The following is a 14,869-nucleotide window of genomic DNA, read 5'->3' as shown; positions in this document are numbered from 1 at the left end:
TAAATGCAATACTAAGGTTGACACTGTTGTCTGCTGGAACAGTTTCTATGAATAGTGGATCAAATCCTTCAGCATATTAGCATGGCTCACAGCGAAGAAAATACCTACAATGCCGTGGGAGGTGTGATGGTTGCATTCAGACAACCAAACTGTTCTTAACACAGCCTGGCTCTGGCTCAGTGGTTTTGTGACAGGACAGACTTGGCAATGCTCAGCAGCCCAGATGGGTTTTACAGTTTGGGCCAAATTTCATTCTGTGACAGCTTCCCTGGCACCTGCACCAAAGGCAGCTAAAGTGAACTTGAGGGTCTGGGGGATCCCATCACTGCACTAGGAACACACCTGAAGTCCTTGAAAATGTTTTGAGAGTACTTTTGTTATATCTTTTCTTGTGTATTGTTATTATTTTTTAGAATGATCTGATGCAATTACACTTCAAATTAAGCTTAAGTTTTGAATGCCAGCAAGAGACTTCAGACATTTCTTTTAGACTTTAAGGTGAGAGATCTCAGATGTCACACAGCAGCTTACAACAACTCACAGTATTTCAGCTGCTCCTTTTGCTGTGGCATCAGCCTGATCACTCAGATTATTACAAAAACATTTCTTCTGCTGCACATCTGCACCTGAAAGCGTGAGATTTGACTACAGATCTTTGGGAGTGCTTGATGCAGGAATAAAGATGCCACCCTCTATTTTTCTGTTCCTGTATAATGGTCTGTGTTAGTTCTGCTCCTGTGCCCACTGTTTCACAAGGATCTTCTTTCTTGCTCCCGTGTTCTATTCAAACCCCAAAACAAGGTCCTGGTGCTTTAGCAGGGAATAGCTCAGTGAGGTCCTACCTGTGTGTAATGGCATTCAGTAGGATTTTTATCAACAGTTCTCCAAAGGATAGTGCAGTTGCACACCATTCCCAGGGAAGCTTTCCCATTCTTGGACTTACCAAGGCATTTCTCTAATGAATGTGGAACCCATAGGTTGATGATAAAACTATTAAAAAAATAAAAAAAAAATCCAAGTTTAGAGAAATTATTAAACAGTTGAGTCTTAAAATTATGCCAGATCTCATTTTTATATGTCTGTACTCTGTAAATCAACATGTATTATAGCCAACTCACACTACTCACAATTAGATAATCTCTGTTCGCTTTTGTCTCATCTAAACTTAGAAAGAATATATTTGGCTGTTGACTTTGGACTTTCCCTGACACTCTTCCACACCTAATCCTCTTCAGCCAAAATAATCTGAGTCTGACAGGGAGATTTGGATGAAAGAAAAGGTCCTCTTCTCTTCAGATTTTATTTTTTGTCTCTGCACATTATTTTGTTAAAGTAGAATGGAGAGGAAGAAAAGTTCAAGAAACACAAGAGATGATTCTCAGGACACATAGATAGCTTTCCAGAGAAAATGTAGGCGTTCTCTCTACTAATATTGTTATCTTCTCACAAGATGTCCCTCACGTAAGAATGAAAACAGATACAGTGTCAATGCTCCCATGCATTATAATCCTCATTTTTCTTTTATAAGTTATCATCCCAAGGCTGAAAAGTTTCCAGGGAGTTTTGGGCAGCTCTGAATGATATATGTTCTTAAAGAGAAAAAAGTCACTCTCTGTTTTTGCATGTCTCTTCCCCATATTCAAAGTGCTATTAAATATTGTTTTCTTCTGATTATTCTCAGCTCACAGAAGAAAAGCCTGATAAGAATTTAAGTGCTTTGACTGAAGCTATGGAGTTTTACCTCCTATTTCCCTGGATTTCTGTGGCTATTTATTCCTTAACTATCACACAGGAAACATCCAGTCATCTCTGTGTTCTGACAAATATTTCTGATTTTAACGGGAAAGGCTCATTTTAGTGTCATACGGGTCAATACACACCAAAGGAGTCTGGCTATGCCTGGGAACTCACCTGTATACATTACTCACTCAGATACCCCCCATCGCAACAGGCACCCATTGCAGGGGTTTTATGCCCTGTTCATTAATCAAAGCTACTTTGCAGCCTCAGCCTAGTTTCCAGCAGACAGATGGTAATATTAAGACGTTGATACATTTTAGACTCCAAGCCCGCAGAGCTGTCTCAGCAAAGGAAAAGACTGACTGGCAGAGAGCCCGGACTCCCATCGCAGCCCCCATGGGTGCTCCCTTTTCCAGGGCAACACGCCCGGTGCACTTGCTCTGTGAGTAAATCAAGCAAAGCACACACAGTTCATCAAAACAACCTTTTACAGCTTCAAGAATAATGAAAAAGAAACTTAAATTCAATGCTAGCAGCAAGAAGATACAATAGTAACACCCCCTTCTACAGTTAATTTTCCAGTAACATCACTGGACGTTCTCCTCACAAAAAATATCTGGTTTGGATCCAGAATGTGCCTTCCTCTTCATCCCAAAACTGCTTAGCCTCCCCAAGTGACTATCACTCCATTACAGTCTCTAGATCCTAGGTACAAACCCAGTTAAATAACTGACACTTTCCTTTGTTTGATTCAGCACACGTCTTTTGTCAGTGTTGAGACACTAGAGACCACAAAGCAACCACTATAAATCTCCAAAATGAACTGTGCTGGTTTATACTTTCCTCTCTGATGCTTTTCCCAGTATTAACTCTGCATCTTCTCAAAATTATACCTTGTCAAATTAAGCACAGTGGGTGGTACACTCATTATTGTTAGGTAAAACCACTGGCAGAACATTCATTTCTTATAGAACAACAAGGATTTTTTTGCCAAATTCCCGTCTTGATTCTACACTTTTTAAAAAATCCACTTTTTCTTAATCTCTTAAACTTGGGCTAAGCAGAGTTTTGAGGTTTGCAGAGCTGTTCTCCAGCTGAGTGTTTCCTTTTAGATATGCACACCTCCTTGTTGGACATTCATTATCAAACCTTGTGTTTGCCTTTTATCTACAAGTCCTCTTCAGTGTTCAGCATAAACTACATGGACACCTTGCAGATTGACATTTCTTCATTCATGCTTTACCTTAAACAGCATGCGAAGACATCAAAGAAGAGGAGCCGACTTTGATGTTACAAAATGAAAAACGCCTCATGATTTGCCAAGACCAGGGGAACTTGTAGTTTGCTCTTTTTTCCCTTAAAGAAATACTACTGCTTTCCCCATGAATATGTGAAAATCTTCGCTGTTTTCACCAAACTTGTATAAATATTTTGTTCCTGGTAAAACATCAAGCCACGTCTCATTGCAGTCTGTTACATATGGGCCTCGGTGCCTAAACTGCAGCGTCTTGAAGGAACACACTTCATTTAAAGAGCTCATTTGCTTCGCACCTGTGACTTTGCACACAAGGAGTGTCACGAACCCCAGCGTCACCTCACTAATGCTGATAATGGCTCTGCTTGTGCTGAGTTTTTCATTCACAGGTCACTGAGAGGGATTTACAAAAGCATGGTCATTCCTACGCCGTAGATACAGGAATTGTGCAATAAGAGATGTTATTTGGTTTGGCCATGGAAGCAAATAGCCAGCAGTAAAACAGAGCTGTCCCAATTCCTTGCGGGTGCTTGACTCGGCAGCTAACTCTGGTCGTGAAACCAAAGTTGATTTCCTCAGCACCATAACAGTCACAAAAAGTGCCAATAGCCCTGGGAGGAAGCCAGGCATACCTTATCAGAAGATGCTACATACCACAATAGGAAAGACAAGATTTGGTTCATAATTCATGTTCCTATTGTTTTGAATACTAAGAAGAGAGGTTTTCTTTGCATGTTTGCTTTCATTGTTTGAAGTGAAGAGCTGCCCTGTCCTTATAAGGACAGAAGGAATGTGCATAATTAATCCAAGGCTAGAGAAGAGAGACATTAAAAATGAACATTTGTTATTGATTTCCCAGACTGCAGCAAAACTGAGAAGAATATCATGGGAGGAAAAGATATGTAATTAAATGTGATTTGTTCGAATGCTGCTGAGGTAGGTCATTACATATGTATCATTCAACTGCATTGCTTCAACGTAAAGCACACAGTTCCTCTCCCTGGTACAAAATCCTTTGATTAACCAGGCTCCCTTTATTGGTGGAAGGGGCCAGCCCTTTTGTTGTTTTGCTGCTGGCAGTGTTGCTTGTGCTATTTCTTTAAGACTCTTCATCAGATGTGGTTTGTCAGGAACATGCCTAGACTGTAAGTCAGAACAGAACTCATTTTCTTTGATGTGCATTTGTAATGTGACTGCTCCAAAAGGAGGGGAATGAAAACTTTGGTCACACTGTTAATCTGCAGGAACTACATTTTAAGCAACTGGATGTGTGTAGGCTCTGCACATACTGTAGTGTCGGCTACTCCTTTCAAACAGAATTTTGTCAATAATCGATGCCAAGACAAGAACATATGTCAAACACTTAACCACACCCAATTCAGCAAGAATGTATTTAATCCAGACTTTCTGCTATATTTTTAGTTTTGGACCTGAATTTTTCCAAAACTACACATATAGCTACTTTAACCTCATTTCTTGCTGTATTGTGCTCAAGACCAGCACAGATGCCATGAGTTTCACTATTTGGCTCCAGTGTCACAGGTTTTGTACTCAAGGCTTTTACCCTTGAGCAAGTGTTTTGCACACTGAGAAAATCTGAAAGGGAAAGGGTTACACTTCCTTGAAGGTCCACTTGAATGACTGTGAGAAGAGAGCCAAAATGGTAATCAGATCCCTATGAGATCATATTGAAAGCAGCCATGCCTATTTCACAGAGTCTTCTGATGTTGCAGGGGTCTGTAAAACATTTAATCACTGGAGTTTCAATAAGTTGAGATTTGTTGTGAGTACTGTAGAGAGCACTCTTCTTAGATAAAATGCTACCTCGTAATGCTCTTACAGCTACATGAGCCAGAATGCAATCGAATATCCATGGTGATTTAGCCTTGCACCGTCATCCCAGCGAAGGAGATGTAGGATTTTAACAGCTACATAGCAGTGGATTAATATAACTATTCGTTACAATTCATGGGAGGCCTGATTCAGCTTCTGTCACAGTAGAAGGAAAGATGCCATTTGATTTTGCTGTGAGTTTGGATGGGGTTTTGTGTGTCTAATCCTGTAACTGCCCTCCACTGCCACAGAAGCTTCTGCAGGGCTCTCTATTACTCCGCTGCCCAGTGGCACCTATACAGCTGCCTGCCTGTTCTTATTACTCAGTGGAGCCCAGGTGATGCTAATTCTGTCAGGCAACTAAGCCTTGGTACAGAGGGGCTTAATAGCTAAACCTTGTCTACCTTGTTTTATTTTATTCAAGCCTGTGAGGTTCTGACTGACCTCTAATTTAAGTTTGGCATAAACCATGTTGATGTCTCTCTCTGAAAGAAGTATTTGAAGATGGCTCTGCAAAAACTCACAGATGTGACTGCGTGTGGATGAAACCTAATCAGCTTTGCTGACAGGGCACCATCTCCTCTGGCTCAAAGTGTGCAGGGAGCCAAGAGACAACCCTTGCTAGCTAATCTTCACTAAACAGGAAGCAATCGTTATCTAGTTAACCTTGCACCAAATAAACCTTTTATTAAGCCTATATTTTGAGAAAGCCCTTCTCCACCAATGGTATGGTTTGAAACTTACTTTGAAAGACTCAGAAACCGAGCTAAAACGGACCAAGATTAAAAAGAGCAAACAATTCACACAGTTCAACTCAAAAACCTCTTCTGTTTTCTTGGAAAGATCCAAACCTGTAGACTGACAATGGAACATTGAAGAAAACTGAAAGATAGTTTATGCCTCTCAAGTGCTTAAAACAAAACAAACACCTGAGCCTATTTTATGGTACCGTTTCTGTCTTTGCAACCACTACTAAGCAGCAAAATGAGCAAGTTTGTAGGTACAAAGGCTAAAAGATGGTTCAGTATATGGTTATATTGTGTTCTTTCTGCCCCCACAATCAAAATACACATTAGACAAAAAAACAATAATTACCTGGCATGCTAGAGCCAACCAAATAAAAAGGGTACCTCTTACCAAAGAACACTGAGTTTTCAGAGATGGTTCCTGAAATATGCCAGGTTTGAAAATGGAAGCCTCAGAGCATCAGTCCTTTCCCCTTGGCTGACAGGCACTTGCATAAGAACAGGAAAGGCTTTCCAGCAGATATTTTGAGTGTCAGGGGAAAAAAAGTACTCATGAATTAATGTGGATTTTGAGGAGAACGATATTGCCTAAAAATACCATTGTTAGTACAGGCTTTTTTGACAGACTTGGCAGATTTTTGCAGCACCTTCTGACTGTAAAAAATTGTGTGTGTGACTTAACCGTTTTATTTCTACCTTTTGGAGTTTAGTCTCTGTCACTGTTGCCCTCTGCATTCAACTCCTCTGAGCACCCAGTGCTCCTGACATTCATTGTTATTCTGCTCTCTACTTTCAACAGTATTCCAGTGAGATTCCCTCCTTGTCAAAGTACTGACTCAGTCTACCTTAGAGAAACTGCCTGTTGATCTCTGAGACACAGGTGAATCTTTCTGGTTTCACTATTGTTGTTAGCTGGCCAAGAGTGCCGGGATTAAAATGTTTAACAGAAAAAAAAGTGTTCTCAGTGTTACTTGTATCACTTAGAGTAAAAGAAATCTCACAATAATTTAGTGTTTTGTTGTGCTTGAAGGTTGAACATTGAGTAAAGCTTATCAGTATCACATTCACTTCCTCTCCCCAGCTTTGCTGCTAGTGCTCAAGTCCCACTCTATAGCCCCTTTTTCAGGCTGCCTATCAGATGTTTTTGAAAAGAACTGTTTGGAGGTATAAGGATTAGCCAGGTGAAATCCTGTGTGATCCCTTTGTTTTCCAGGTCAAACACTAAAAAGCACACCATCTATAAGCCATATTTATCCCCCTTTTTTCTTGAGCCCAGAATAAGGCCTGGTCAAATCACCATAAATATTCTCATTAAGCATTAGCCTATTCTTAAGGAAATAGTTCTCAGTATCAACTCAGCTGCAAGAAGCCCTTATTAGTTTTGTAAAAGCTGTATAGCAGCAGACACAGAAAGGTAAAGGAAGCAGATTAAATTCTCAAGAAGCACTGTGCCAGTTTAAGATGCCTACATCTAGTCGCAAACTATGCCCTTGTCTGCAGCAGCAGCAGTCACTTCTCTACCAGTTTGGATGCATTCAGGCGAGGGAAGTTCTCCAACCTGAACAAACCTTATTTCTAGCCATGGTTTCATGCAACCCCAGGACTTTCTAAGATGTAGCCAGCAGGGATTGAAGCACTCCAAGGCTGGGCCACAGCTTCTGCTGCTCCTGCACTCCTTGCAGCCTCCTTGCAGTCCTACCAAGACCCTCTGACACCCCACTATGTTGCTTGAACACATCCAGTAGCTCCCCAAGGGAAAGAGCTTCCCTCCCTGAAATCCTTCCCCATGTTAAAAGACTAAAACATAACCACAAATAAAAGTAGAGGACTAAATACTGTGCATTTAATAAGGGCAAAAAGAATCACCAGAACTATAACAATGAGACCAGTCCTCAGTATAAGGGATTGGGATACTGGAAAGGACAGGAACACCTGTGTGCTGCACACCTCAGGGCAGTCTCTGCTGAGAAGCCGTGGGAAGTAACTTCTTGATGTTCAGAAGTTTATCCCATCCCTTAAACACATGCAGCACTGGCTGCTGTCAGAACTGTACTGCTAAACTAAAGTACCTGCAAGCATTACCTATTTTGGTAATATTTGGTAATGCAGATTTGGGGCCTTTATGAGGCATAGTCATCTCCAGAAAGTTCGTAAATAAACCTGCTTACTACTAGCCTAATTTACTGATCTCATGTAGCTGCAAACCCTGGTTAAGGAAACTGGTCCACTTCCTCCACAGTGGCAGATAACAAGCAGTGATCCAAATACTTCTGTCAAATATTTCCAATATGTCTGAAATCTGTCAGAAAACAGTGGGTATGTTGTATTTTTTGCTTGGCACTACAACTGTAGTGCATAGGACCACTGTAACATCAGACTCTCATTTATCCTTCCCCAAATGGACTCTCGCAATTAAGGGAGAAAAACAGTTCACATATCTTTTCAAAGACCTAAGAAGTGCTATCACCCTTCAAACTACTATACCCCTCAACTTAAAAATATTATCTACGCAGTATTCTCCTTACCTGAGAAGCTCAGAAGTAGGAATTAGATGTTTGAACTCCTTCAGCAGTAAGAGAACAAGGAAGAGAAAAAAATAGATCTACTGCAAGTGGCCACTATAGGATATTAGATCTGACAATCTTGCTGTTAATTGAAGTACTATACTGTATCAAACAAAATGATTAAGGACTTAATTGTATCTAACTGTCTATTGGTAGAATTTTGAAAATCAATCATGATAAAATATATGAGCAATTTAAGCCCTTACTGTAAAGAATAACAGTCATTTAACTCATCAACAGCACAGCAGCCTTGACGATATGTTCTGTATGTTCCCGTGAGCAGTGACAGCTTACAGGACATCAGGGTTGTGCATGAAGATGTAGCTTTGTTGACCCAGAATTTCCTCAAGGAGTCAGTTACTTGTGGATTGCAGTTAAACAAGTTAGGGTTGAGCACTTAGATCTCAAAGAATGAAAAATGGGACTGTAAAAGTATTAAAACAAGCACAATTTGGAAAGAAAGGTCACAATAAAGAAAGTGTGTTTATATCTTACAATGTCAGTACTGGTGATGATGAATGAAGTAGCCATCAGTGACACTACCTTCTGAAAACTCTAGGTTTGAGCTAAAAGATTAAGTCTGGAATTAAAATAGAATTAAATTCAAGTTTCAGAATTCACTGGATGCTGTACTGGAATAAAAGAAAATTTGTAGTTTGCCCTATGCTTCTATCTGAAGCAGTTTAGCAATGCAAACTTAGAGTTGACCATTACACTTACAAGAAGGAAAGAGCATCTCTTCACATTGAGCATTTCCATCTTTCAGTCTGAGCATCATTACAAGCAAAAAATTCAAAATTGCCCCAGCCTCTCAAGCTTTACAACTTATAAACTGCAAAAACCACAGTTGAGCCAAGCCGTTCTCTCTTGGAACTTGCTAGAGCGGCTTGTGGGATTACTGCCCCAAAGTGTCCCTTTTGCCTCCTATTGGAACATAAGAGACTTTAAAACATCACAAATTCATTTTCCACAAGGAAGATGATTTTCAGATTAATTTTTTTCTTCGTGTTTATCCTTAAGGTAGTTTTCTACTCAGAATTCTGAGGAAAAAAAAAAAAGCGGTGGGGGTGTGTTCTGGTTCCCATGCAGTCTACATCAAAAGTTACCAGGGCTACAAACCAGTTAGCAAGCAGGCTGACAAACCTAACCAAGAGACTGCTGGGCCCCCTGAAGGAAAAAAAGAAATGACTGAAAGACATCAGAAGAGGAAAAATAAAAAATTAAAGTCCATGCTGTTGTGCTAAGCTGGTCAGAGCATGCCCACTTCATCCTATTTAGGGTGAAAGTGTCTAATATTATATCTGACTGGAAAAAAAAAAAAAAAAGGAAAGAAACTAAATTCAAAAGTTCTGAATATTTTTCATGCTTTTCCCCTGGCAGTCAGTGCTGCTGACTGGCCCCCTTGCAGCCATGGGGAGCCACAGTCACTCCCTGGTTGTGCAATGGCCACCACGAGGGCGGCATCGACCGAACTCGGGGTGTGAGGGATCCCTTGGCAGCCACAGCCAGTGACAAATCAAGCGGTTATTTTCATCAAAGTGATAGAAACAGAGTTGATCAAAACAAGCAGAAGGCACTGTTCTGTTTGGTCTGTACACTTTGTACACTGCCACTTGGGAACTTAATTAGTCCACATGCTTCATGTTTCTATCTTTAGTCTGATGGCATGCAGCTGTTCTTTTCAACATCACTGCCTACTGCCCTTGCCCTGCTGTTGGGGTACTGTTGTAAATAGAAAAGGCGGGATTGTCTCAAGTTTAACCCTCTGCCAGCCTTTGCTGATTGCCTAGAACAGAATATTTTGGCCTAAATCATGAAGTAAATTGTTTCATTACCTCAGGGGAGTTCTGTCATGTGGCGGTGGATGGAAAGGAATCCTGCAGCCTCACACTGCTCATCCCATCCTAAGGCCACCCTCCAGAGCCAAAATGCTGAAAAAAAATCAACTCTTTTAAGGGCAATCATGCCTGTTGGAGAGAGGGGGAAGCATTTTTGAATCATTGCCAGCATGAGGTGAGGGGGCAGAGCTGGTGCTGCTTCCCACCTCAGCTGAGGCGGGTTTGGGGCAGAAGAACAAGGTTGAGATGGTCTTTTCATATGGAAACAGGAAAAAAAATATCTATTGAAGATTTCCAGCTGGCCAATGAAGCCAATATTGAGGAAAGACTCTGCAATAAGTGTGAGCTCCCACTCCTGGTTGCCTCTGTGTTCAGCATCAGGATAAGCCTCAACACCCCTGTTTATGGCACAGGAAGAAGGACAAAGCTGGCTTTATAGCCCGAGTCTGCCAAGAGGAGAAGAGAATGCCCCTATGCACTACATGCAATAAATGAGGGTCTTCAAAGTCCTGTCTCTTATGTCATTTCTTTCACAGAATGTCACAGCCTTGGCCTTTTAGCTGGGACATTCATATCTCCCAGCTGGAATGCAGTTGGCATCCCCAAGCCTGGCTGTAACCTCCCAGTGCAGAGAACAACTAATTTTTCTGGGCAGTTAAGAAGTTACACATTCATCTGCTCCTGAGGTTAACCATATCAGTATTCTCCACCTCGTGACTCCCCCCCCACTAATTTTTGTCTCTTGTAATCGTTTTTTTCTCATATCCCAGAAATTCCTACTTCACTACCTTGACAGTGATGTTAACATCAGGTGTTGCATATCATGCCACACTCATGCATTTTACATTCCTATGACATGGCAGACTTTGATACAATTACAGCTTGGCTACATATCTTAATTTATGTTACAATATTGCTGTAGTGATATCGGAGACAAATGTTTAATTCACAGAACCTCAGTTTCAAACTACAGTCCCTGAATGCAAACAGCAGACTTCAATATATTTTCATCAATTTCTTAGTTCATAAAAATCAATTTTTGTAGAGTTTTTACACTGTACATAAAAGACTGTGGCATCAATTAGCCTTAATTCTTTTTTTTTTTTCTTTTTTGGAAACCTCTTTGTAGGAAAATCTCATATTTCAGCAATTTGCATTATCCACACAATCTGCTTTGAAGTTCTAAGTTATGGTAAGAAAAGGATCCACTTATCTGCACATAAAAAATGTTCAAAGCTTATAAATTCCCTGAAACAGATGTACATTATCATTGGATTTGCCTTTCTCTCTTTGCTGTTGCATGGCTAATAGAGTTTCATGTGCCCCCTCACATCCTCCCCATTTAGCATCTTTTCTCTACAGAAGCATGCACCCTACTGTGCCAATCCACACTTCAAAGATTTCTGTCTATCTATTAGAAACAAAGCACAAAGTGAGAACATATGGCCCCTTTTAAATTTCCCACATTTAAGTCAATATCGTTTCTTTTCTCCTTTGGCAAAGAAACATAATAAGGTTTATCTTCTCCCTTCCTAAATCTGCTGGCTCTCTCAGACTGCTTGTGCCAATTCAGCAGTTACTTTGCAGTATCAGACTTGGCAGCACATATGAAAACAAAATCTCTAATTTTTTAAATTGCTTTTATTTCTTCAGATAAAGAAGATGCATTTAAATGATGAAAAAGGACAAAACGTAACTGCTCACTTTCAGATAAGTGGATTTTAAACCCATGAAAGGGCACAACAGAAAGTCAGCAGCGAAAAAATTGTCTTGTTCAAGTTATTTTTTCGGTGACATATTTCCAAACTGACTAAAGGGATGGAAGAGCATTCTAGAATCTAAGGCCTTACCAAGAACAAGCACCTGCTTGTCACACATCCCAGATATTCCACAGAAACCCAATGTACTGGGGTTGAAGGGGAATGATTAGACACTGTGAGACACTGATGCCCCTCTTGAGGAAAAAGGACAGTTACCTGTCTCAGAATCATTTTTCCTCCTAGGTTTTCTCAGTTGGTGTCACAGACATAGTGAACATACCTCTTGTGTGCTGGGAAGAAGAAATTTTGGACCATTTCTTTGGAGTAACTCCATCCTGCACATCCTTGGGGAGATGAGTAACAGGGCACGCAGGATGCTCGTGGTGAGGTCTCCTGTTCAGAGATTTCCTTTACAGTTGTGGGCTATAGAAGAAGTATCTGTATGAACAAAGGCTCCAAGTAAAACAAACTTCATTAACTATTGTTAGAGAGATCAGCAGACACATAATATCCTGTGAATGCTGAATTCCTGATTCAGCTGCAGGAAAAGGGGCTGCAGTGGTGATGTTTATAGCAGAGGAAGGTATGACAGTCTTGCCCTGCTCCCGAAAACACAATGACTTGCTCCTTTAATTCATAGTTATTAGCGAAAATTACTCCATGTTTCAGACTCATAAGATGTCAAGACTGTAGTCTTTAAATTAATTGATTTTAGCATCCATTTATTAGACCAGGAAAGTTCTTATAAAAACCTGTCCCTGATCAGTGCAAGCTAGGAGTGTCCCAGGACCCTGATTCCGAGAGAGCATAGATTGAAGTACCTCTGCTTATATCTGTTCATCCACTAAAGCTGCACAAAGTTACAAAGTTGCCATTGAAACCTATGGAAGTCACATCCACAGATCCACTGAGGGTCTGGCCTCATTCAAACAGCAAGTTGTGACTACAGACATCAAAAGTAAAAAATATTCCCTGAGAAGGCTGTAAAAAGACAGGAGGAATGTGAGGCCTACAGTGCTGCATATTGCTCCATTTCATACTTTCGCGCTTACTGGAAACTCCAAGTCTCTTTAATTGAGCTTTTCCTCCCTTCCACTCCTAGCAGGGTGAGAGGGTTAATTACTTTGGACCAAGACATTACAATTTTTGTACTCCTGCTTCCTAATGGCACATTGAACATGCAGAAATGTCGTGTGCACACACCACAGAGGAGTCCATACAGCACTCAGAGCAAGGATGAGAATAGCTCCAGACCTCCCAGCCATGGATATCTATAAAGCACTGTATCTACAGCTTTAAAAATCAGCACTGGCCAAGTGAGACCTTAATGCTAATTGCCATAGCATTTCACTGTTTATCTTAGTTGAACTAGAGTTACCAGTCATGGTTGTTAACAACCTCAAGTGGCACTTTATTCATCTATCAACAGTCTTATCCTGTGAACAAGCAAGCAAAGAACTATAAACACCCACTCCAAAGTCACTTTGTAGGTTTAAGCTGAAGCCCACAGAAAAAGGCTATTCACAGACTGACAGTGAGAACAGACAAAATACAACCTCCAAACCAGGGTTTTAATCTACAAAGTTTTATTTGTCTTTTTAAACTTGTAAACCATAAAAAGAGCTTATCAAATATCCGAAATTAGTACAAGAAAAAATGATGACTCATATAGCAAACTGCATTTGTAAGATCCAAATTCCAAGACATGCATGGGGCTCTCCTGGCTTCCATTTATGAAGCTGAAGACAAATTTGGCCCAGTTTGTTAGGTGTTTCTTTAGAAAATTCACAAAGCCTCAGCGTGCTGTACTTCGTGAATAGAACAGAACAGGAAGGAACAAGTGTAAGAATAAGCACTCAGCACCAGAAGGATCTGAACCCCATATCTTCATCCACAAAATAAAATACCAAAAGAGTACATCTCTTAGCTGGTAGTAATTACATCTGCTTTGTCTCTATGGAATAGCCACTCGAAGGAAGACACAATCCCACTTCATAGACATGTCCTAAAAACCAGAAAGCGCAGTGCACTTCATTGCCAGCATGCCTGATATTGTTAACGTTTGCCCATTGCCAAATTTATGAAGCCCCTTAAATATTATATCTTCAACATTCTTAAAAAAAAATTCTGGAACTTCCTACTCTCATGCCCCCAAATGAGACAAGCCTAATGAGACAAGAAATAGGCCCAGTCTGCCATTCTTTGTGATATAAAGATTATCTGTTGTGCCAGTAGATTTCACAGGCATATTTTAGTTAGTGCTTAGTGTTTAGAAAAATCAGGACAAACAGTAAAGCTTTGGGTAACATTTGACCAACTTATGTGTGTTTGTAATCAAAGAGAAAAAGAAATGATGCCACTATCCAAAATATGTTCTAAAGAATATTCAAAGCATCTGTAGAAACACCTCTGCTTAAAAAAAATTTTGTCTCGGACAGGGACTCAGGAAACTGGGGCATCATTCCTTATTCTGCCACAGCCCCAGTGGTGATTATCTGCAATTTTCCTTCCTTGTGCCTCCCCCTGCACACTGGAGATCAACCTCTTGTAGAAAGTCTTTCAAGTTTTCCCAGTGAAAAGCTTTTTATGAACTACTGTTGCTATTTTATAAGCAATAAATGTACCATAAGAGATTCAAAAAAGTAATATGAATATAGCTCCTCCATACAGCATTTTCCTGCCTCTTGTGTGTCTCCCCCAGTCCCTCTGTTGGACATTTCTATGCTATCCCCACATTTCTCAAATCTTTCTGTCCTTCTCTTTCCAGTCTTTCTTCACAGCTCTAACCCTCACAGTAATCTACCTGAATAGTCCTTGTCCTGCTATTAAAAAAAAAAAAAAAGAAATTAGAAGACCTCATCCATATGATTCCTGTAATTTTATGGTATTTAGAATTGAATTGTCTTGAATTACATAGAATATAAAAGTAAATTAAAACATCATTGAAAACCTCATTATTTAGTAATTATAATCCAAGCTTCAAGGAAGATGCAGTTCAATGTCTACTGAATAATTTCAGTATGAAGTTATTTGCTTTTCTATGTCTGTTCCTTTTAGACCATTTTGAACAAATTTTACATGTGCACACAACAACACAAAAAGATCCCAAAACAGCCCCTTCAAAATCAAATCA

This window comes from Chiroxiphia lanceolata, chromosome 13 (assembly GCF_009829145.1).
Source record: "Chiroxiphia lanceolata isolate bChiLan1 chromosome 13, bChiLan1.pri, whole genome shotgun sequence".
Classification (NCBI taxonomy): domain Eukaryota; kingdom Metazoa; phylum Chordata; class Aves; order Passeriformes; family Pipridae; genus Chiroxiphia; species Chiroxiphia lanceolata.
Note: the sequence above shows the minus strand (reverse complement) of the source record.